Raw genomic sequence first — 22819 nt, forward strand, 5'->3', positions numbered from 1 at the left:
TATTTTATTTTATTTTAGAGTGTAAGTATGCAAGGAGGGGAGAGAGTCAGAGGCAGAGAGAGAGAGAGAGAAGAGAGAGAGAGAGAAGGAAGGAGAAACAGGGAGAGAGAATCCCAAGCAGGCATAACGCTCAGCATAGAGCCCGATGTGGGACTCAGTCCCGCAACCCTGGGATCATGACCTGAGCCAAAATCAAGAGTCGGACGCTCCACTGACTGGAGCACTCCGACTTGGTGACTTTTTATCACTAACCAAGGAGCCAGCACTAAAATATTCACTGCTTTTGTCTTCCCCAAGTGATCACTGAAATTATTCAGGGTGATAATAACCATTTTCTGTACGACTCTATTTTAAATATTCTAAACGTAAATCTTGGATTCTCCAACACAGACTCAGTCTACTGGGTGCAAAATACTGCATTTGCCCATCTCGTAGAGATAGGGTCCATGGCCACCGATAGTTCACTGTCTGGCCTAGCCTATTACCTATACAGCTGGTTCAAGATTAAACAGTAAGATGGCAACAGAAGATGTGAGTCGATGCCTGTAACACGTTGCCGGATCAGTGATATGGCCGGGCTCTGAAAGGAAGGTGGCATCCCATTGGTTGCAATGACCTGGAAATGGGAACTCTACCCTGTGGATGTTGCTTTCCTGCTTCCCAGCCCACGCTGTCAACACTGAAAAACAGACAATACCGTCTACCTTTCATTGATGGGACTCACCACCATCCACCTAGTAAGAGTGGATGTCAGGTGAACTGGAAACAAATTGTGCATATTGAACATGAGATATAAGGTGGCACCAACACTAGCTAAAGCAACAAAGTCCGACTTGAAAAAGGCAAGGGGAAACTGGATCACCACTGGGTTCACGTCAGTGGTGCTTCGTTCGTCACCGACACCCGAGCCATGCTGCAGGTGGGGACCTGGAATCAACAACTAGCTCCAGCAGAGGTTTAAAGGAAGGTGTCCACGCCCCATGAAGAGTGGTGATCATTTCTGTGTCTAACTTTTTAAGCATACATTTTCCCACTTGACAAAATTGTATCATACAAATGCCCTAGCAAAGGTCTGTTTGGTGCTAAAAAATTAGGATAGCGTGCCTACGCTAACACTTTTATTTCCAAATTAAGTTTTGAAAATTTAGCCGTTGACTACAAAAGATCTAAGGGATTTTCTGGGACATGAGACTGCCAGGGTCAAAACAGGGAGAATCATGGGAAAACCAGAAGATGGTTCCTTACCCTCCAGAGGAGTAACTCGGAGGTTCATTGCTGTTAAGGAACTTTTGAATTTTGGGGTAATCTCTGTGGCATCCCATTATAATTTTGTAAATTTATTCTGAGTGTGTGTGTGTATGTGTGTGTGTGAGAGAGAGAGAGAAGGAGAGAGAATCCCAAACAGGCTCCTCATTGGCAGTGCAGAGCTCGACGTGAGGCTCGAACTCACAAACTGTGAGATCTTGACGTGGGTCGAAACTAAGAGTCATACACTTAACCAAATGAACGACCCAGGTGCCCCTTTTTCTGAACAGGGCACATGATTTACTAGTCCAGGGGCTGTGTCCTATGGGATGGTTTAAAAACCAATAGATGAAATCAAGTTCAAGAACAGATGACCTTGTAAGTAATTCAGTGAGGGCCGTTCACCCGTTCTGTGCAAGGGATCATCCTTCACAGTGTTCAGGTGTAACTGGCCTTGTGACAAAGTTGGGCGAGCTTACCTATGAGGCCAGTTTTTCCATTAGGTTTATAGAAATACCGTTACTTCACCTTACCTACTCTTTCAGTTGGTAGCCCCTAGGCCTTGAGTAGTTGGCTTGTTTAGCTCCTTTTCAGAATTTGCTGCTGTTGATAATTTTGAAAATTCTCTCAGGTCCTTCATGGAACACAAAACAGCCACACTCCTCACCCTAAATGATGCCCTCAAACTTGGCGTGTTTGATCATGATTGTTTTCAACAGAAAAGGCCCAAACATGTATTTATCTGTTTCCCCATCGGTCTCAACCTCAATCAAGAAAAAAAAAATGGAGTGGCTTGTGAGTTCTGGGTGGAGGCAAGCTGGCGGCAAGAAGTTAATGCAACAGGGATCTTGTTTGGACCATACGCCATGTTATGGGAAGGAGGAGCAAAGAGAGAGAGAACGCTAGAACCGGTCACAATCCTTGAAAGGCAACACGATACTGTTCTGAGAGACCCCTGTGGTCTACAGAGATGTTGAACGTATTGTCAACGATCAGTCACTGAAACTCCAAAAGCGAAGGGCGAGCTCTGGGGATGCGGGCTGGTGCCTGCTTCCACATTGAGTTCGATGTCTGGGGACGCCATTTTGTTTCTAGCCTGATCTGGTGTAGTATCCACCAGGAGAGCCTCCTCCGAAGGCTTGAGCCTTTGGGGAAATTATTCTTATTGTTCTATTAACACTTTATCAGCTTCAAGCTCCAAGCCCATCAGGCAAATCTGGGGAGAGAATGAGTCCAATAGCTTGTCCTCGTGTCCTGACAGCCTCACACTGAGACCCACAGCTCTTTTTACACCAATTCGAGCTTTGACATGGGTTTCTGCCATTCGAATAAATTATATGGGTACAAGCATGTGTAAAAGTAGGGACTAACATAGTACAGCGCAGGGTATGAGAAGCTACAGTGGGATGCTGGTGTAGATCCTGGGTTCCAGGCTCTGTGGACACTGTGAAGGAAACTGTCCGGTCTTTGGAGTCTAACTCAAAATATCAAGAAACTGGACAGAATGACCTGTAGGCTCCCTCGAGCTGTGACTAAGCCTTGCTGATTCTTCTCCTTGCTTCCTTTCTGGGACATAAACATCAGTAAGTGATTCCCTCTCCCTCAGAGCCATTCCAGGGAGAGATGTCCGGTGGGAGAGGCAGGACGGCAAAAGTGGGAGATGAGGTGTTTACATGAACGGGATGGCTTGGCGAGCTGGCGAGATGCCCTGGCAAAATGGCGTTCTTGGGGGTTTGGGGCAAGCTCACTTCTGCTTGGTGACTGGAATGTCTAAATGGAAGGCAGAAATGATAGAGAACAAATATGAGCTTTGATCTCTTCGTTACAAAGTTAATATTCATAAAATGTAAACATTAATAAATAAACATGTGGCCTTTATTTTTTTTAAGTTTATTTATTTTGAGAGAGAGGAAGTGGGGGAAGGACAGAGAGGGAGAGAGAGAGAATCCCAAGCAGGCTCTGCGTGGTCAGCACAGAGCCCGACGTGGGGCTCAAACTCATGAATTGAGAGATCATGACCTGAGCTGAAGTCAGATGCTTAACCAATGGAGCCACCCAGGCACCCCAGCCTCTATCTTCTTCTGGTGTTACTGAGAGAAGGGCACCTTCCAGGCTCTTGAGGTTCACGCTAAGGCCAGTGTGACCTATATACTTTCGTACTTAATGAAATACCCTTAATGGTTCTATAGCTGGATCCATTTTTGTTTTTGTGATTCTTGCCATCGAAACAAGATCCCGTAAGGCTCAGGTTAGAGCCACCTTGGCGAGTTGTCCCACAGGTGAGATCGCTTGGCTCTTCCCGTGTTCACCATCATTTGTTCTATTTATTTTTTCTATAATGCCTACAGCCCTTCAGTATCCCTGCCTATGAAAAACTTACCAGTTGAACCCGATCGTCCCCTCCTCTGGAAGCCTACCTCCAAACTCCCAGGGCACAGTCCATTGCCCTTCCTATGGGCTTCTAGAATATTTTGGTCATGTAGCATCTATCACCCAGTTTATAGTCAGCTACTTCCCGATCTTGCACTCTCCTCCAGGCCTGGGACCGTGGGGTCGTTGTCACCCAGCAAAGAGAAGACACCCAGTTCAGTTATTAATCAAACTAAATTGACACGGCCTCAATAGCGAAGTGTTCCATCGGTGCTAGGCCCTGCTGGGATCTGCCTGGCACTTTGAGGAACTGACCATGTGCGTCTGAAGGGAAATTCGAAATTTTAGTGCTGACATCCCCAATTTTATTTTGATTGGGAAATCGATGTAGCAGAGGAGGGGGGTGGCGGATGCTGAGGGGGTGAGGGTTCACCGTAAGGGGGGGCCTGTACCAGTGGAAGGGATCACTTCCAGCATTCACAGGATGAGCCCATGCCCCTGGTGGCCTGCCCAGATCCCCTCGGACCTCCTTCCCTGCTTCTCGGTGTGAATATTTCCTCCCCGTCCACCACCTCCTTTTTTTTTTTTTTAATATTTTTTTCAACGTTTATTTATTTTTTTGGGGGGACAGAGAGAGACAGAGCATGAACGGGGGAGGGTCAGAGAGAGAAGGAGACACAGAATCGGAAACAGGCTCCAGGCTCTGAGCCATCAGCCCAGAGCCCGACGCGGGGCTCGAACTCAGGGACCGCGAGATCGTGACCTGGCTGAAGTCGGACGCTTAACCGACTGCGCCACCCAGGCGCCCCAAATAACTTATATTTTCAACGTTTTTTATTTATTTTGGGACAGAGAGAGACAGAGCATCAACGGGGGAGGGGCAGAGAGAGAGGGAGACACAGAATCGGAAACAGGCTCCAGGCTCCGAGCCATCAGCCCAGAGCCTGACGCGGGGCTCGAACTCACGGACCGTGAGATCGTGACCTGGCTGAAGTCGGACGCTTAACCAACTGCGCCACCCCGTCCACCACCTCCTTAAGGCCACCCTTGGCCACTTCCTGGCAGAGGCAGAAAGCCAGAGCACCGGGGAGGTTGGATGTCCCATCAGCCCTTCTCTTAGTAATAGTGGCCGGGGCAAGAGCAGGAAAGTCCAGATCCCTTCTCTAAGATGCTACTTGCACTCCAGAACCCTCTCCAGATTCAGGCCTGAGCCTAAAATTGTCCCCTTCCTTAACTTCATCCCTCCCCTGCCTGCCTCCCTTTCTCTCCGTCAGAGCGATTCCAGGAGCACTTGAATAAATCTCAAGTGCATCCTTGTTGCAACACCTGCTTCTAGAAAGCCACTCCCAGACGAGTTCAGCTCTGTGGCTTCCTGGGGCAAGCCTCCCATTGACAAGGTCAGAGGCAAGCGGCGCCCCAGCTCTGGTCTGCAGAGTCTTGTGAGGATTGAAACGGACATTCTTCATTCCTCACGGCTCACCTACATTCGGGGGAAGGAGGAGTGTTCTGCAGGCCTCCGGGACAGGAGCTGTGGGAGCAAATGAGGCACCCGGCCACATCCTGCTGAGCCTGTGCAGGGACTTGCAGCTGTGGGGTCATAGGCAGCTTCCAGGAAGTTTTAACATAACACTGACATAATACTCCATCAACAGTCCCATATCTGAAGCAACTTAAATAGATCTGCTCAAAGGTAAAAATGTACTTTTTCCCTCTTAAAACACTTAAGGTGTTTGAGAGAATGAAGGTTTTTTTATGTCTCCGTTTAAGCCAAGATGAGAATTGGAAACACGACAGCATTTTCTTTTTTTTTTGGAAATTATTCTTGGGAAATGGCTCTCCTGAAAGGCCTAGGTCTTGTGATCTTTTCTGTCCAGTTTTAAGACATCATTTTAGAACTTGGGATAAAAATGCAGACTTTAGATGTGTACTCTATTCAAATTTGACACATGTAAGAGTCTTGCTTTCAATTAATCAGGAAGGAAGGAAGGAGGGAGGGAGGGAAAGAGGGAAGGAAGGAAGGAAGGAAGGAAGGAAGGGAGAAAGAAAGATTTACTGAATACTCATTCATGCTTATTTTTTATTTTAAGCTAATAGACTAATAACATTAACCCTCTTCAATTACAAGATGATATGCTATGTGTTTTGAAGAAATCTGATCGTAGATCCCAGACCCTCCTCTCTAGAAGCGGCTTGTAAAGCAGATTTCATTCACCGGCTAGGAGAGAGATTGGGTGACACAAAATGTTTTCGGTCAAGATTAATAATTTACCCTGGTTTTCTCACTTAGCATCCGAAATAATTAGCTCAGTCGGTTATCAAAACATGCTAAGGAAAGTCTGTCCCCGTGGGACCGAAATCTCATATAGATACTTTTCTAGAACTTTCCTACTCACCTCTCCACACTTTGCCTTGCATTTTTAATGCCTCGCCACCTTTTGTTTACCTACAACCTCAGCACCTAATTGTCTTAACCTCTAAATGATTTCATGTATTCACACTATTTTGAGATCATTTTCTTCGTTCGTCACATTTAAGAGTGTGTGATGAATGAACATGAGCTCTACTTTGTATGGCCCTGCAAGAACGAAAGCCAGAATACTAGACCGTGATTATCATTCATGTAGTGTATGACTACATATTCATGTAGTATATTCAAAGGAATCGACACATGCATATGTATGCCCACCATAGACTAATTTGAGAAAAATGTAGCCTAATGAAAAATGCATGGGCTGAGAGAGAGAACTGTTTTGAGCCTCACCCCTGACCCCCTTCCAGCTCTATGATTCTGAGCAAATCACTTAACCTCCCTGGCTCCCTCGCCCTTCAATGCAACTAATCGTGCCTTTTTAGCCTGAGTATCAAATTGATAACATCCCTGAAAGAACCTGAGAATAAGTTGAGAATGAGTATTCAAATGTTAGTTTATTAATTAAAGCGGAGACCGGAAATATTCATCAAAAGTAAGAAAATAAGAATTAAATTTCAATTGTAACAAACTGTAGTGTCCGTTTACAAATCTACGTGACAATTGATTATTTTAGGGACTCCGACGTGCCAGGGGCACGCAGCGAACAAGACTGGTGCGGATGAGTCTAAATGAAACCAGCGAGAAACGATAAAGAACCAGCACAATTCAGGCAGTGCTCAGGGACATGCAGAGTAAAAGGGAGACCTAGGAAGCGAGTTGGGTTGGGGTCCCATGAGATGAGGGGCCCAGCCCCCCTGAGCAGGTGCCATTGGGCTGAGTCCTGAATGGGGTCAATTGGGTAAATGGCAGATCTGATGGAGAACCTTCTGGGCTGGTAGGGCAGCCTGTGCCCATCACCTGAGGTAGGATATAGACAGACCTTGAAGTTGGGTTTCCCCTTTCTTGTTATTCTCCACCTCTGTGTTTACCTGTTGTATTTTTTTTTAATTTTTTAATGTTTATTTGAGAGAGAGAGAGAGAGAGAGAGAGAGCATGAGCGGGGGAGGGGCAGAGAGAGAGAGACACACACAGAATCGGAAGCAGACTCCAGGCTCTGAGCCGTCAGCACAGAGCCCAGTGCAGGTCTCGAACCCACGAACCGTGAGATCATGACCCGGGCTGAAGTCGGATGTTCAACTGACTGAGCCACCCAGGTGCCCCTACCTGTTTTATATGGGGCTTCCTTACGAGCCTCCTATGATGGAGTAAGATCACCAGCTGGAAGGTGTCTGCACCTTCCGTGTCATCTTCATCCTCTCAAGCCCTGAGCCCCCAGGGAGCCCAGCATCTTCTCGGAGGGGCCACCATACTCTCGCGGGCAGAAGAGGAAGCCCTTGCTTCCCGGGAAAGAGAAAGGCAAAAGGGAAGGGTGCACTGTTCCCACTGGGGAACCGGAAAAAAGGGAATGATTTACGCCAGTCCTTGGAGTCAAGGGAGGGGGTGGGACAAAATAGGGACTTTCAGACATCCCCCCTTGAAAACGAGAATAGCCCCTCACCCCTTCCTGCCCCCATTGAGTTCCAGCCGCCTGAAAAGCCACAGCGGCGCCCAGCGTGGAGCCGAGGGGATAATGCACAGCAGCGCGGACCCCAAAAATCAGGGGAGGGGACGTATCATTTGCTTCCAACAAATCATTCAGCATAAAGCAGCCGCAGAGCCCTGAGCCCTCCGAGGTGCCTGCACAGGGTGGGTGTGAGGGTGCCGTCGTCACCTTTGTGACAGACGGCCTTTGCTTCCCTTGGCCTTGCCTTTGGGCCCATGCAGGAGGTCTCACTGGGGCAGGCGCCTGTGGGAAGGTCATCGCCTCGGAGTTTGCTGGGGCCCCTGTGCACTCTGGCCACGGGGAGCCTGGAGACCCGCACAGGCCTTGGACGGGCCTCCCTTGGGTGGGTCATGGCCGCAAGAAATGGCTTGATAGAGCGAGGACTTACCACTGTGCCCCAGAAACAAACTCTGCCTCCATTTCCAGAGACTGAGCCTTCCCCCTTAGCCTTCTGCTTCGAGGACGGAAGTCTTAAAGGCGCCAGACTCTGCACACAAACGCTGGAAGCCAGATTCCAACGGGGAACCTCAACCCCAGCTTCCGCGACCCAGAAGAACCTGATTTTACCCATATCCGTCCCACTTCTTTATGCTTCCTGATCAGAGAACACAGAGGCTGGAGGAAAAATCAACATGGCCGTAAGGGGATCGAGCGGAAAGCACACAGTTTTTCTCGGTGATATTTTGCTTTTATGTATATAGTCACCATATGAGTCATCGGTACAGGTTCCCTCTGCTTTTCCCGAGAGGCAGGAGTTTCTGTTAACATTCAGCCGCAGTGGGGACAGGGTGAGGAGGAGGGAACAGGAGGTATAGGGGAGCTGGCTAGAAGAGAGCGTCGGGTTATTTATTTATGGTTTATTCGGGCAAGAGGGCCTAAAAACAGCCTTTGAGTGGCCCGAGTTTCCTCAACGGCCGAATGGCCCTTTTCTTGGAAAGGACATCAGCTTTCTCCCCTACAGGTGTTCAGGGACCTCAGGGCTGGTGTCCACTAGAATGTTTTGCTGGTCTGTAGGTTTCCTTAAGGCACACTGCTGACATCATGGAGCCCTCTCTCCCTCTCCCTCTCTCTCTCTCCCTCTCTCTCCCTCCCCCCCACCCCCCCCCCCCCGCCCTCCTCCCTCCAGGTCCCTCCTCCCTCCGCTCAATCTCTCCCAATCTCTTTCCTCCTCTCTTCAGTTCCTTCAGGTAAATCCTCCTGAAACTTGTACCAACTAGTTTTTGACTGACAGCGAGCAGCGAGAGACTTTTCTTCACTCCGAGAGAACCAACCCAAACACCGATCTTTCCCAAGGCGACCTGTATCACCAGGACCATTTCTTTGCCAGGTCACCGCCTGCCTTCTAGCCAGGAGCCCGGTGCATCCCTGCAGGTAAGAGGTACGTGCCTCGGTCAATACCGGAGCCCTCAGCCGGCTGCAGGGTTTTCTGGAAAACTTTACTCCAAGGCAATGAAGGGGGTTGGTGAGTCTCTTAAAACTCACTTAAATCGTTCAAAACTTCCTAGCTTATCTGGGGGAGATTTACAAGTGCCGTTTGCATGTGGAAAGCGGGTTTTTACTTAATGATGGGGCAAAAAGAAAAAAAAAAAGCGCTTTATTCCTGCCTGGGAAACCATATCCAGATGTGGTCTTGTTTGCTGTGGGTGTAAGTGATCTAGGTGGAGGGACGGAATGACTCCGGCTTCTCCTTGCTAGTGTTTTCTCTCACGGTGTCTGTCGGAGCGGGTTTGGTACTGATTTGCAGGCATGAGATAGTTCTTGGGTCGTTCTCTGGCCGTGAGCTTCCTTTGTCCGGGGAGAAGTCAGGGTGGGCTGCCGTAAGGCGAAACCTCACCGGAATAGTTTAAAATCTGTTACCTATCCTCATGAGAGAGAGAGAGAGGGAGAGAGAGGGAGAGAGAGGGAGAAAGTTACGTAAGTTTTCCACGGTAGGTAAACAATTCTGGCTTCGGAAACATCAGGAACCCTGTTCACAACCCGGCGGGGGAAGGCGTCTGCCTTAGAACCCGTGTGTGATTTCCTGTGAGTTCCCGCTGCTCCCGTGAAACCGGTGTTGTATCTCCTGCCTGCACTTCCGCGTGGCGTCGCCTGGAGGCTATGAGAACCTGCCGTCCGAGGAGGTGTTTCTTGACCTCCCAGCTTCTCTGTGCCGCGGGTCGGGAAACTGACCCCACAGCGCGATGTTCAACTGGACTGAATCCAAGACCCGAATCGTGTGCCCCGCTCGATTCACACGTGCGTGGGTTTATTTCTTCCGAGCGGAAAATAGTTTAATCTTTGTTTTGTTTCATGCGTGTGTGTGTGTGTGTGTGTGTGTGTGTGTTTACCTAAAGGAAGCGTTTTGAAAAAAAAAGAAAATGACAAAGGATTTGCCAAGTCCTTTCTTTGAAACCTCAGAACCCCGCTCACACTCACGCACAGTCGACTGCCACCCCAGATCTTACCCTATGGGTCCTGTCTTTGTAAATGTTTACACACCTGTGTAACGAGCAGCCATAGCCTGAGGTGACGGATTCTCTCGACTTAAACTTGTCCTAAGGATCCAAAGGAGAGAGTCAAATGCAGCCACCACTCGTGTTCAATTCAAACACCAGCCGCTGGTGGAAAGTGTCAGGACGCTGGCCGTGCAAGTCAGCGCTTAGCTCATGCAGGGCTCCCTCCTCCGCTCTTCCTTCCCGGGGCTTTTTTGGTTGGTTTTTGTTTTTCTTTTTGTTTTGAGCAGTTTTCCTTCTTTTCTAGCTGCAAATGTAATCGATGAGCATGCAGGGAGCCACCCAGAGGTAACATGGCCAGTCTCCCCTAAAGCTTGCAAATTGGAAGACTTTAAGCAGACCGGGGTCATCGTATCCCAGAAATGCTCATCAAATAACGGAGCTGGCGGGTCTTCACCGAGTTAAATCAAGGCATAAATCGTTGGGGGTTTGCAGGAATAGACTAGGTTGGATGTTGTGATTCTGGAAGCTTAAGGAAAACACATTTTTTTTTAATTTTTTTTTTCAACGTTTATTTATTTTTGGGACAGAGAGAGACAGAGCATGAACGGGGGAGGGGCAGAGAGAGAGAGGGAGACACAGAATCGGAAACAGGCTCCAGGCTCTGAGCCATCAGCCCAGAGCCCGACGCGGGGCTCGAACTCACGGACCGGGAGATCGTGACCTGGCTGAAGTCGGACGCCCAACCGACTGCGCCACCCAGGCGCCCCGGAAAACACATTTTTAAAAAGCCCTCCCACCCTCTTACCACTCCTTCCGCCACCAGCAGTCGTGGCCATTTTACGGAAAGTGCTGTTCCCCCGATTTCCTCTCATCACACTTCAAGCCAGTGCAGACGGCCCGTGTTTGCAGGGAAGGAGAGCGAGACCCCAGGCTTCCCACGCCAGCGGCCGTGACAGCCAGTAAAATCGGGTCTGCGGGTCTCTTCACACAGGGCTCAGCACACCCCGGCTCTGCCCTGGCGTGCAGGAGATCTCCAAAGGGCTGCGCTTTCTTGTTTCGGTGTGTGTGCGTGTGTGTGTGCGCGCATGTGTGTGTAATTATATACCTGAAAGACAGCAACATGCTCGGCACAAGAAAACCCACCCATGTGGGGCAGCGGCTGCACAGAGGCAAACCTTTTCAGACCTAATCAGTGAACGTCTAACACTCGAAATTGCCTTTCCTGCCGCACCCCCTCCCCGGAGAGAGACACGGAGTCATCCGCTGACTTCCTCGCATGCCTGGCGTCAGAGTCCTGAGCTGCTCGTGGACTGTATTTGCCTGCTGGCAGCATCAGAACCTTAGAAGCGACACAAGCAGTCCACAGACAGCCGTAAGCATGCTAGGGCACAGACGACTATCCCCTGTTCAAGGCATATAAACCTCCCTAATCATTTCCTGCAGTCTTTACTATATAGGTAATTCAGCTACTGTCTTTTCACAAGTTTTTTTTTAAATTTTTTTAATGTTACTTTAGAAAGAGAGAGAGACAGCGTGCAAGCAGGAGAGGGTCAGAGAGAGAGAGGGAGACACAGAATCCAAAGCGGGCTCCAGGCCCGGAGCTGTCAGCACAGAGCCCGACGCGGGGCTCGAACTCACGGACCGTGAGATCATGACCTGGGCCGAAGTCGGACGCTCAGCCGACTGAGCCACCCACGCGCCCCTCCCCACTCCCCCTGCCCGCGGAAATTTTATTAAGCACCTCACACTGGACAAAATCGGGTATCTCCAAATGTGTTTGCATTCGTCCTTCAAGTCAAAGTAGCTCCACTTCAAAAATAATTAGGAAGCTATGGCGAGAGTTAATGTTAGTTTGGATGCTTGCAAAGAAGGTGTTGCGTATTCATGGACAGATGCAAGGGGCATATCAGACCGAGGTTATTATCCATCCTTCGTTTCCTCTGCCCTTCGCCTCCGTGTCATGGATCCACCTTGGCCGCGGGGCAGTGGGGGCAGCTGGAGAGTGGGGTGTGGCAGCCCTGGGTGGTGGGATAGCCTTGCTCTGTGCCCCTCAAGGATGCAGTGCCCGGGAAGCAGACAGCTCTGACCCAGCACGTCTGGCCCTCTGCTGCCGTTCAGGTAGCTTTCCCCCGTCCCTCCTTTTTACAGGCAGGTGAAGGGAACCGTGTGGCCAGAAGTGAGGAGTTCTAGAAATGCCAAGCCTTCCCTCAACTAAAGGACAAGAGGACATCCTGCTTCCCCACCTTGACAGGGAGGGTGGAGGGCAGAGAAAGAAGGAAATAATTTATAATCTAAAAAATATGTTCTGGGGGGAAAAAAAGTTTTATCTTGTAAGTGTTACTTTGTTGAGATGAAAGGGGGGGAAATGAGCAAAATCCACATTCCTGCGTAAAACAAGGCAAGAAACTGGAATCTGACGAATGTCACAAAATGTTCTGTGGGTTTAATGCAGACAGTGGTGAGGGCTCCTCCGCTCAGCAGGGTGCAGCTGGAGTCCACGTGGAAATGCTGACCATAGTCCCAGGGCATTTTAGCCCAAACACTTCTTTTACAGAAAGGTCATCAGAGCTCGTAAGGGGTCCGTGTACCTGTGTTCCCTTCAGTGGGCAGGATGCCTTAACAGGTGGAAAGATCGATAAACCCATAGTCAGCACCATCCAATTTGACTCTAGAAGGTCACATACAGCCTGATTCCAGAATACAGTCTGTGGTTCTAGACCTAAAATTCTAGAGCACAAAATGATACGGTCATGAACCAGGGATGCCTGATCATGCTCACAGCATCAGACGGGCGGGACTCGAGAAGGACAAGGTGTTGATATTTGATACAAAAACACACATGTCCACAGGAAGCAATTGGCAATTACAGTGGAAAAGCACGTCTGTGCTGCCTGGGGGCTGAGGCCAGGAGGAAATGTGGCAAAGATTTAGCAACAGTTTCATTTCATTCTTTCCCACCACTCGGTGGCTCAAATTCAGAGCAATCTGGATAGTGTTGATCCACAGTAAAAGGAGAAGTAAGCAGTTCCTTGGGCCGGGGGGGGGGGGGGGGGGGCTGTGGCACTGGCCAAGAGCCAGTGTGCCTGCCCTGGCCCCTGACCAACCCCCATCAACCCCCAGGGTCTGGGTTCTCAACCTGACCATGCCCCTGGGATCACAGATCAGCATGGGGCCGATGGGGGACACAGGGGACGCCTCTGAGTTGGGATCCAGTTCTCAGGCTGTTTGGAGGACCCAGGTAGTCAGATTTGGGTTTCAATCCACATTGTATTTCAGCTGAAGTTGCTTCCTAGTGTCGGGCTGATGACTATGAAATTCTTGTGTGTTTTCTCGAGTACCGGCACCAGAGGCTCATCAAGGTCATATGGAGCTTGAAGAATATTCAATGTCGGGGCGCTCTTTAAGGAAAAACGTGACTAGAAAACTAGGTACAAAGGTTCAGCACAAGTGAGGCATCTTGAAGCTAATGTCATTACCTTCAGGATAAATCCACCCTGTCGTACATAATAAAGGCCTGATACTTAGTATCTCTGAGGGATCGGTTGCATTCGCTTATGTAAATTTTAACTGCTGGCTGCCCTCTAAGTAACTGGAAAAAGATAAGCGAAAATACCATCGTGCTTACGCATATCTAATGATCGGTGATATATGGAAAATTGATCCGGGCGATGTGTAGAATGTTCCTCCTGTCACTGGCGGGTTGCCGTGAAATGTGGATCCTTGTGCCGGGTGTCCCTCCCGAAATGGCCATGAAATGTCCCCGTGTCCGGCAAGGGAAAGCCTCTTCCCTCGGTTTCTGTTAATGCTGTTCCCGGTTCTGCCAGAAGTTAACAGTGCCATTTCTCCGTATGAATGCTTGCAAAACCCATGCCTAGCAGGCAGATAACGCTCCCACTCAGCGATGTTTGTGCCTGCAAATGTTGGCGCATCCGTATCTTGTTCGATCCTACTCCGCCGTGCCAAAGAATACAAGATCAGCTCCCCAGTTCTGGCTTTCTCACTTCCTGAGGTGCCCTGTATTCCTACCTTTGGAGAACACGTTGGAAAACTTTATCCTTTGTTTTGAAGCACCTCGACCTTTGACATCATCTGTACTCTTCCTAAAAACGCCCTCCCCACATACCCGCCGGGAACTGAAGGAAATGGACAAGCCTTGGAGCGCCTGGTTCCTTTGTCTAGAATTCTTTAAATGCTAAAGAATGAGAATCCGCCCTGTCTTCTTTATATCTTCAAAAGTCCATGGAAGGGATCTTTACATAACAAACTGTGAGCGACATGATGCACAGACATATAAGTGCAGGTCACAAACGCCACATGGGTGTGTATTTAGCCCACACATTAATAATGAAACTGCAGGTGTAGAGAAAGTATTTCAATGCTAACAACATAGAGTGGGGCTTTATTTTCGACACCTTGTCTTGTTTCATAAGTTTCAAATCCATCATTTCCACCCGAGGTCCGTATTAAAGATGAAACATCCCCTCAAATTGCCCTCTAAACAGTGTCAAAAAAAAAAAAAGTGCCATCATAGGGATGCTGGTCTTAACAACAGTCTTTAACAAAGGAGTTGGGTGTTAGGTCGCATGATTCGATTCTTGTCAATACGAATGCGGGGATGATCTGATCAAGAAATGCTCAGGGTTCTAGTTCCTGATACCACAACCCACCTGGCCCCTATGGGCAGAACTGGCTTCTCCCAGGCAGGCCAGAGCTGCAGCAGGAGGTAAGAGGGGTGCAGTGAGGGTGCCACTCCAGGGCCTCCAGGACTCGATCTCCTGGGAACTGGGGGAGACCACCTAGTCGTTGGCCCTATACTTCCCGGCTCCGGCTTCTGGGGCAAGAGCGGTTCTCCCAGCCCAAAGGCAGGAGGGCATACCCTGAACCTCAGTCAAGCTAGACTGTAAAGCATCGTCTGTCCTGGGAAGTTCTGTGGCAAGCAGAGTCCTGAAGAGGGTTCCACATAACTCTCGCCCTGCAAAAAATAAGGTTTACGCTTAGATAGGAAGCTACCGCGGTCTGTAGGCCCCCCTTGGAACTCCACAGTCATCGTCAGCATCCTAAAGCTCTGAGAAGTCCTGCGGCAGAGCCAGGCTTTAACTGGGAGTCACGTGTTGTACAACCATGTTGGGCGACAGAACTGCCTCCCACCTCCTGCTTCCTTATAGCTATCGTTCGCTCCTCCAATGAATATGTCATCCGGCCCCACTGGGGCCACCTCTGCAGACTACTGTTGGCGTGGGATGGCGAGGTGTCATTCACTCCAAGAACATGTTACAGTGCTCGTGTTCGTCCTGGCTCTGAGTTACACCTTCGGGACCTGCGCTATCCCTACAGGTGACTGGCCGGCCTTGGGGACCCCGAACTGGCTACAGATAGTCAGCTCTTAAGAATGTGTTTACTTTTTGCCTCTTTGTTTATATATATATCTCTCTCTCCATCTTATTCCCTAAGGATTTAAGTGAGTTTCCAAAGACACTCACAGCCCCTCACGTAAAATGTAACATTACAGGGGCGCCTGGGTGGCGCAGTCGGTTAAGCATCCGACTTCAGCCAGGTCACGATCTCGCGGTCTGTGAGTTCGAGCCCCGCGTCAGTCTCTGGGCTGATGGCTCAGAGCCTGGAGCCTGTTTCCGATTCTGTGTCTCCCTCTCTCTCTGCCCCTCCCCCGTTCATGCTCTGTCTCTCTCTGTCCCAAAAATAAAAAATAAAAAATAAAAAAATGTAACATTACATAAAAAGTACATGAGAAGGGAAAATAGGAGTACGCTTCAGAGAGGTAGTTAGAGTAAATCACTTGCTCACTTTATATGAGTTTTGAGGGGCAGAGAGAGAGGAAGTCAGAGGATCCCAAACTCACAAACCGTGAGATCATGACCAGAGCCGAAACCAAGAGTCAGATGCTCACCTGATCGACCTGATCTGGCCCCGAGTTTTATCTGCTTTTTGAGAACCGCAAACTGAACGTAGGCAGGCCCACAGTGGCAGAATCTCGTTTGGGGCCTCAGAATTAAATGTGAGTTTTAAATGCACTTCGTGTTTGAAACTGGGAATCAATCAGGCCCTTGCAGTGTTGAGTTTTACAGGCATCGTTTTTTATGATTCTTTTGAAAGATCGTGTCTATTCTGGCTCTTCAGATCTTTCTTTTTTAAAATCACTGTCTATAATTTAATTGTCACTATGTGTATAATTTGCTCGTCCATAAGTGAGGTGATAAATGTTCTCCACCGGTTTAGACTCGGGTCTGGCACCATTGCCAGGAGGCCATCTATGACCGGCCACGCCTGGGCTAGGAACCCTCTGTAGACGTCCCTCCCCCTCCCGGACGAGCTGGCTCACCCCACTCAACCCTACGTTACAAGGCAACCTATGTGTCTGTCTCACCTACCGACTAGTTGTAAGCTCTGGGGCAATGGAGACTTACCTGATGCTTTCTTGGCGCTCCCAGAGCTTGGTCCGGATCATTCCTTGGGCGATCCTCATTGAGTCAACAGGCATTGACACGAAGGTGGGATTTTTGCTATAATTACATCCTCACCCGAACCGTGGCCTGCATTTACGCCAACAGAGAACTTTTTATCCAAAGTGTTTTAAAATAGCATGCATCTGAAAACTACTACCTGGTGCATTTTTTTCCCTCGGTGAACGTTTCGACGTGATAGACCGGCTGCTAGAAGTGCTTAAATGGGGCAGCACGCACCTACCACAAAGTAGCTGAATAAACCCCATGCGGGGAAAGCGAGCAGCACGCAGAGTATTTTGGAAAGAAGGACACTGAAATAAAACTCCATGGCTTTGGCATGGGAGCGTGCACTGAAAGTTGAATCCTGGGGATGAAAACAAGGGAAAGAAAGAAAGAGGAGGAAGTGGCTGCAATCCCAGGAGGCAGAGGGGGATTTGACCCAGGGTGCGGCCAATCCGGGGGGCAAGGCCCAGGCATCACGTCGTTTCTAGTCTCTGTCAAGTGCTATGTTTAGTTAAGGCCTGTGTTAGTGTACCTGTGGCAGTCAGGGTATTTGGCTCTCAGTGTGTTTTAAATTTTAAGTCGAAGAGAATTTTCTAAGATTTCTCCATTTTGAGGATGAAATTTAATGGGACTAAACCTTAGAAGAGACTCTTTGCTGTGATTGTAATCAAATGCATCTCACTCCGACTGGAAGCAGCCTATGCCAGTACATGGCATTTTGGAGTGTGAGGCTGTGTGAGGGTATGTATATTGAAAAAAATAAATTTTGGGGGTGCCTGGGTGGCGCAGTCGGTTAAGCGTCCGGCTTCAGCCAGGTCACGATCTTGCGGTCCGTGAGTTCGAGCCCCGCGTCAGGCTCTGGGCTGATGGCTCAGAGCCTGGAGCCTGTTTCCAATTCTGTGTCTCCCTCTCTCTCTGCCCCTCCCCCATTCATGCTCTGTCTCTCTCTGTCCCAAAAATAAATAAACGTTAAAAAAAAATAAATTTTGTAGGAGCACCTGGGTAGCTCAGTTGGCTAAGCATCTGGCTTCGGCTCAGGTCATGAGCGGAACGGTCATGAACGGATCTCGCGGTCCGTGAGTTCGAGCCCTGCGTCAGGCTCTGTGCTGACAGCTCAGAGCCTGGAGCCCGCTTCGGATTCTGTGTCTCCCTCTCTCTCTACCCCTCTCCCTCCCTCCCAGACTCTGTCTCTCTCTGTCTCTCAAAACTAAACATGAAAAAAATTAAAAATAAATTTTATAATGATGGATATTGGCCTGTCCAGCCCAGCCTCCTGGGAATGTTCTCTAAACTTCGCTTTTTTGCAGCACCCTTTGTTAAATTTTTGATAGCTGAAGAAATGGTCTATGAGGCACTGGCCCAAAGTTGGTGGGAATGTATATTGAATGAGTTTTTAATCAACTCCTATTAGGAGTTTGGAGAGTTGGGCTCCAGCCCCAAACCCCTTCGCCCAGTGCGTGTGTGCTGCTGGCCAGCTGGGCAGGAGGCTGGGTGGTCGCGGGAGAAGACGCGGTCCTTGATCACAGGGATCCCCCCAGTCGGCTTCTGTGATGACGTACGGGTGGGAACAGAACAGAAGAAATAGTAGAAACCACTCGTGCAGCAGAATGTCTGTGGCACCAGGCAGAACAGAATCGCACAAGGAGCCAGGCTAGCGGTTAGCGGTCGGGGATAGTCAAGAGAGAAGAGCAGATCTGTTTGGGACGGTCGGGAAAGGCCTTGGGGAATCTGAGAGAGTGTAGGTGAGTGGACAGGACTTTGAAAGTCAGGATGGGAGGAGCCATCAGAGCGAGCAGAATGGCAGGTGCATCAGGGAGGAGGGGGGTGGGGGTGGGGAGTGATGGCAACGGTCAAGGCGATGCTGAGAGCTCACTAAAGACAACTTGGTTCTAGGTCCACCTTAATCCTCACAACAACTGTCTATCCTACCTGGGGGGCTTTTCTATCAGCCTTGTTTTTGAGAGGGGGAAAACAGGGTGTAGAGGGTATGTGGCTTGCTTCAGAAGGGGTGAAGCCAACTCTGACGCAAGGTCATTGGCCTCCAGTGGCCAGAGCCTTAAGGGCCGAGCCTCCGGAGATGAGACTCAGGGGCGGGCGGGTTGCCAAGGACTGTCTGGGGTCTGGTTTGGTAAGTAGTGAGGGGTCACCGAAAGCTTTGGTTTTGGGGGGTTCTGAGCTGCACTCTAGGGATATCAGGCTGGGCATGCAGGCCACGTGACTTGCCTGAATGGGGTGTTGAGAGGCCAGTAGAGAGCCCGAAGACCTGGGGCCCGGCATGGTAACAGAAGGGGAAAGGGAGGCACCGGCAGGGTCCGTTAGAAGGGCTCGCACTACATTAGTCAGGAGGGAAGGATTTCACAGGTGGCAGAACGAGGATGCCGTTGTTGGGACCAAACACCGGGAGGAGTAACTGCATTTGGGGAAGATAAATAATATGATTTCTGTTCGGGACAAGTCAGTTCTGGGCACTTCTCGAGGAGGGGCGTCCCAGGGAAAGACAGAGTTGTTCTCAGAGTTGTGCTGTCGGTCAACAACAGTTAACGTTAACGGGACCAGGCGTGGTCAAGAGCGTCAGGTAGAGGACACGAGACGTGCTATAAAGAGTAGTGTAGGAGGGTGAGCGTAGGACCTTGGGGACCATAACCAGTGGGGGGCGAGGGCGGACGCAGACAAGAGGAAAAGTCCACCGCACGGGAAGAGAATGAAAGAGAAGGACTCAGCAGAGAAGCAGACGGCAGACCAAAGTAGCAAAAGACGGTAGGAACGTTCTGGAGATGCTCTTACTGATGCCGCCTTGACTCATTTATCAGAGCGGGCAGGAAGCGGGTCTGGAAGTTGAGGGGAAGAAGCAGCAGGTGGTCTGACAATGCCAACAAGACAAGGTTGTGGGGAGGGCTCAGTAGCCTCTTCCCAACTCACACTCCAGGTAAACGCTCAGAGGACCAAGAGATTATTGCGGCTGGCAAATCGGAGTCCTCAGGAGCGCAGGATGGATGGCCCCTTCTGAGCCCGTCGATGGCGAAAGTCTCTTCTCTTCCAGTCTGCGTTCTAAGGGTGGCGAGCCTGGTCCTTCTCCTCCTGAAAGTCAACCAAGTGATCCAATAAATCGACCTCTATCATGATTGTAAACGTATAGGTTTCGTGGGGAGGGGCACTGACATGTGCTCCTGAAGGAAGTTTCCAGCAACTCAGACTCTTTCGTACCTGGATGGATACCTGGTTTTTGCAAGTTATGAGCTTCAGTCTTCCTGAGACGCCCTGGAAAAGCGACAAGCCCATGCTTGAATGTGTTTCCAGTAAAAAGGGAAAGATAATGCAGTGTCCAAATTTGCTAATTACTGCCATGATTAAAGCAAGACTTTTCAAGTTTATTCTTTCTTAAGATCAGCGACCTTGTGAACACAAGCAGGATCTGACAAAGACAGTCATAACGAGGGAGAGAGAACGAGCAAGCAATGCCAGTTCCCTCAGAACAATTAGCTGCTGTTGGCACTGAACCTACAGCTTGAAGTTTATTTTGCGGGGAATACCTTCTGGGTGTTTCGTGCCGTGCTGTGATTAAACAAAACTTCAGCAAAACACAAAGTGCAGTATTATAGCCCTTTTGAAAAATGCATACGTGGATTCAAAGAGTGGAAGCCTTAATTTTTCTCAGCAAAAGTCAAACGAGTAATATTTCAGAAACTTCTGGAAAGGAGAATATACATATGTGATAAGAATTCTTGAAGCCTTAAAGAAACAAAAGATGAGAGAGAAAAAGCCCCTGTCAGGTAATGGTGGAAGCTTGACAAAAAGAAGTTCACTCTGTTAAGAAAGAGGCAAGGGGCACCTGGGTGGCTCAGTCGGTTGAGCATCCGACTTCGGCTCAGGTCGTGATCTCCCGGTTTGTGAGTTTGAGCCCCACGTCAGGCTCTGTGCTGACAGCTCAGAGCCTGGAGCCTCCTTCGGATTCTGTGTCTCCCTCTCTCTCTGCCCCTCCCCCGCTCACGCTCTGTCTCTCTCTCTCTCTCTCTGTCAAAAATAAATACACATTAAAAACAAATTTTTCAAAAAGAAAGAGGCAGGATGCTCTCATGATGAGAGACTTTGGATTCTGGAAGCAGACATTCTGGATGTGTGTGAACTCCTAGCCATGGAGCCCTAGGGTAACGTGCACTGGTGTTATGAGCCCCAGTGTCTTTGCATATTTGGGGCACACAGGAAGCCATCAAACAACAGAGACTGGTTCCTTCTGTCTCCACCCCAGGGCCCCACTTCCCCAACAGATTCTTCAGCACCCCCTTCCGCCCAGCCCGAGGTGAGCACACTTCCTTAGGATGGCTGGCAAGAAGAAGGGTAGTGAAAGGAGGTGAAAACCCTGGGCTGGAGCCCCCACCTCCGGGCTGTGTGAGCCTCTGCCTCGTCCCCAACTTCCCTGTTTCTCATCCGTGAACTTGGAGGAATGCCTGCCATAGAGACACCAGGGAGTCAGAGAAGACGCTTTGGACGAACGTGTCAGGGAAGGCTCTTCTGTCTTCTAGGCATCAGTAGATAGAACCACTCTCAAAATGACCCACGTGAGCTGACTTTCCTCCCCGAGGACCTAATTCCCTTTTTATATGGTTCTGTTTTCCTGACTTTGTAAAGGAGCCCAGAATTCCAGAGGCTAGGTCACCACTCTTACAAAATCTTCAACCAGATTTTTTTTTTATTATTATTCTTTTACTTATAAAAGGGATCATGCCCCTGTAGCTACTCAAACTCTGATGAACAAGATTTTAGACTTGGCAGAAGCCCGTTGACGGGGTTGTTCTCAAGGCAGATTGAATCAGAAATTACCCTTGTAATTATTTTTTTGACATCCTTCATTTTTTTTTTTTTTGCTGTTAAAAACACGCAGAAACATTAAAAAGGTAACTTTCTCCTAGGTTTTAGAAGAAGAGGAGAGTGACAAAGAGAAATACTATGAACTTGGCGTACAAATGAGCCATGCTCTGGAATTTGGGCGGGTCTAGGAAAAAGTACAGACTTCAGTGGAAAACATACATGGGTGTGTGAGAAATCCCTGTAAACTATAAATTGAGTACATACTGCACAGCCTGGTCGGGAAAGAAACCACAGTGCTCTCTAAAATCAGGGAAAAGGAGACAGAGAGGAAGGTTGGCACCAAAACACCAGGTGTCCCTAGGACTTGGGGACGTGTGCGGTTGGCAGCCGTCTTACCCAGATTTCTGGAATCGGACGGTCACGAGCACAGACCAGGGCGTCCGTTAGCCAACCTGCTTATCGCCAACGCTGTCACTTGACCTCCGTTTCCCAAGCTCCCCTCCTCACCCAGGCCCTCTGTTCAGTTGCTCTGCATTCAACCTCACCTTGTTGGCTTTGCCGGTGTGGCCTCTTTCCCCAAGGCCGCCGTTCTTTCCTTATGCTTCCGGTCTTGTTATCCGCCTTCAACACCCTCCCTTCAAGGCCCACGAGGCTCGGTTGTCCCTTCCACAGGGGCCTCATCACTTCTGGACTCCCTGAATTTCCTTCTCTCTGGGCTGAACCCAACCCAGAATGTCTCTGGGCAATGAAGCCCTTTTCATATGTTGGGTCCCCGAGTGGCTGTTTGTTGGGCACAGGTGCTGCCTCCCACCCCAATCAGATGACACGCCCCTGATGTCTGGGGGCCTCTTGCCCTTGACCGAGTGACAGCCAGCCATGCTTCTCAGGGTCCTGCTTTGCACCCTGTGTTGGGTGCATTCGGCTGGCTGTTTATGATCCTAATGCGAGGTGAGCCTTATTATCTCCCTTATTTATTTATTTATTTATTTATTTATTTATTTAGAGAGTGTGAGCAGGGGAGAGGGGCAAAGAAAAAGAGAGAGACTTTTCAGCAGGCTCTACATTAAGCACAGAGTCAAATACAGGGCTCGATCCCAAGACCCTGGGACCGTGACCTGAGCCGAAATCAAGAGTCTGACACTCTACTGACTGAGCCACCCAGGCGCCCCTTTTTTGAAAGGAGGAATCTGACAATCAGGGAGACTGAATACTTGTCCAAGGTCACTTTCCCAAGTACTTTCCACAGGGCATCTCCCTTTGTCCTCGGGATGAGTCCCTCCTGAGCTTGGCACAAGCTTCCAGACTTTAAGGGCCTCCCCTCTCCCCACACTGTCATATCAGAAGACCTGACATTTGAACCCAAGTCTGTCAGGCTCCAACCCTATATTTTTTCACTATTTCATGTTGCGTCTCTATCACCAAAGGGCTCGAGACAAAGCTGAGCATGGAATAATATTGACTGAATATGTGATGATTCATCCGATTT

At 49.4% G+C, this 22819-nt stretch overlaps 1 protein-coding gene across 7 annotated transcripts in view; it reads left to right on the forward strand.

Annotated features, from left to right (window-relative positions):
- The window catches only part of KCNJ15 (potassium inwardly rectifying channel subfamily J member 15), an 80726-nt gene that overhangs the window by 24199 nt on the left and 33708 nt on the right, over positions 1-22819 (forward strand). For 2 of the 7 annotated variants that reach the window (XM_047875334.1, XM_047875335.1), the window contains exon 2: positions 8807-8999. The exons of 2 other annotated variants lie outside the window; for them this stretch is intronic. The gene's annotated coding sequence lies outside the window, so the exon portion shown is untranslated. Of the gene's footprint in view, positions 1-8054; positions 8304-8754; positions 9007-22819 lie in introns of all 7 variants that reach the window. 3 more of the 7 variants (XM_047875332.1, XM_047875333.1, XM_047875331.1) reach the window with 3 other exon arrangements.

The sequence above is a fragment of the Prionailurus viverrinus genome, chromosome C2, assembly GCF_022837055.1.
Source record: "Prionailurus viverrinus isolate Anna chromosome C2, UM_Priviv_1.0, whole genome shotgun sequence".
Classification (NCBI taxonomy): Eukaryota; Metazoa; Chordata; class Mammalia; order Carnivora; family Felidae; genus Prionailurus; species Prionailurus viverrinus.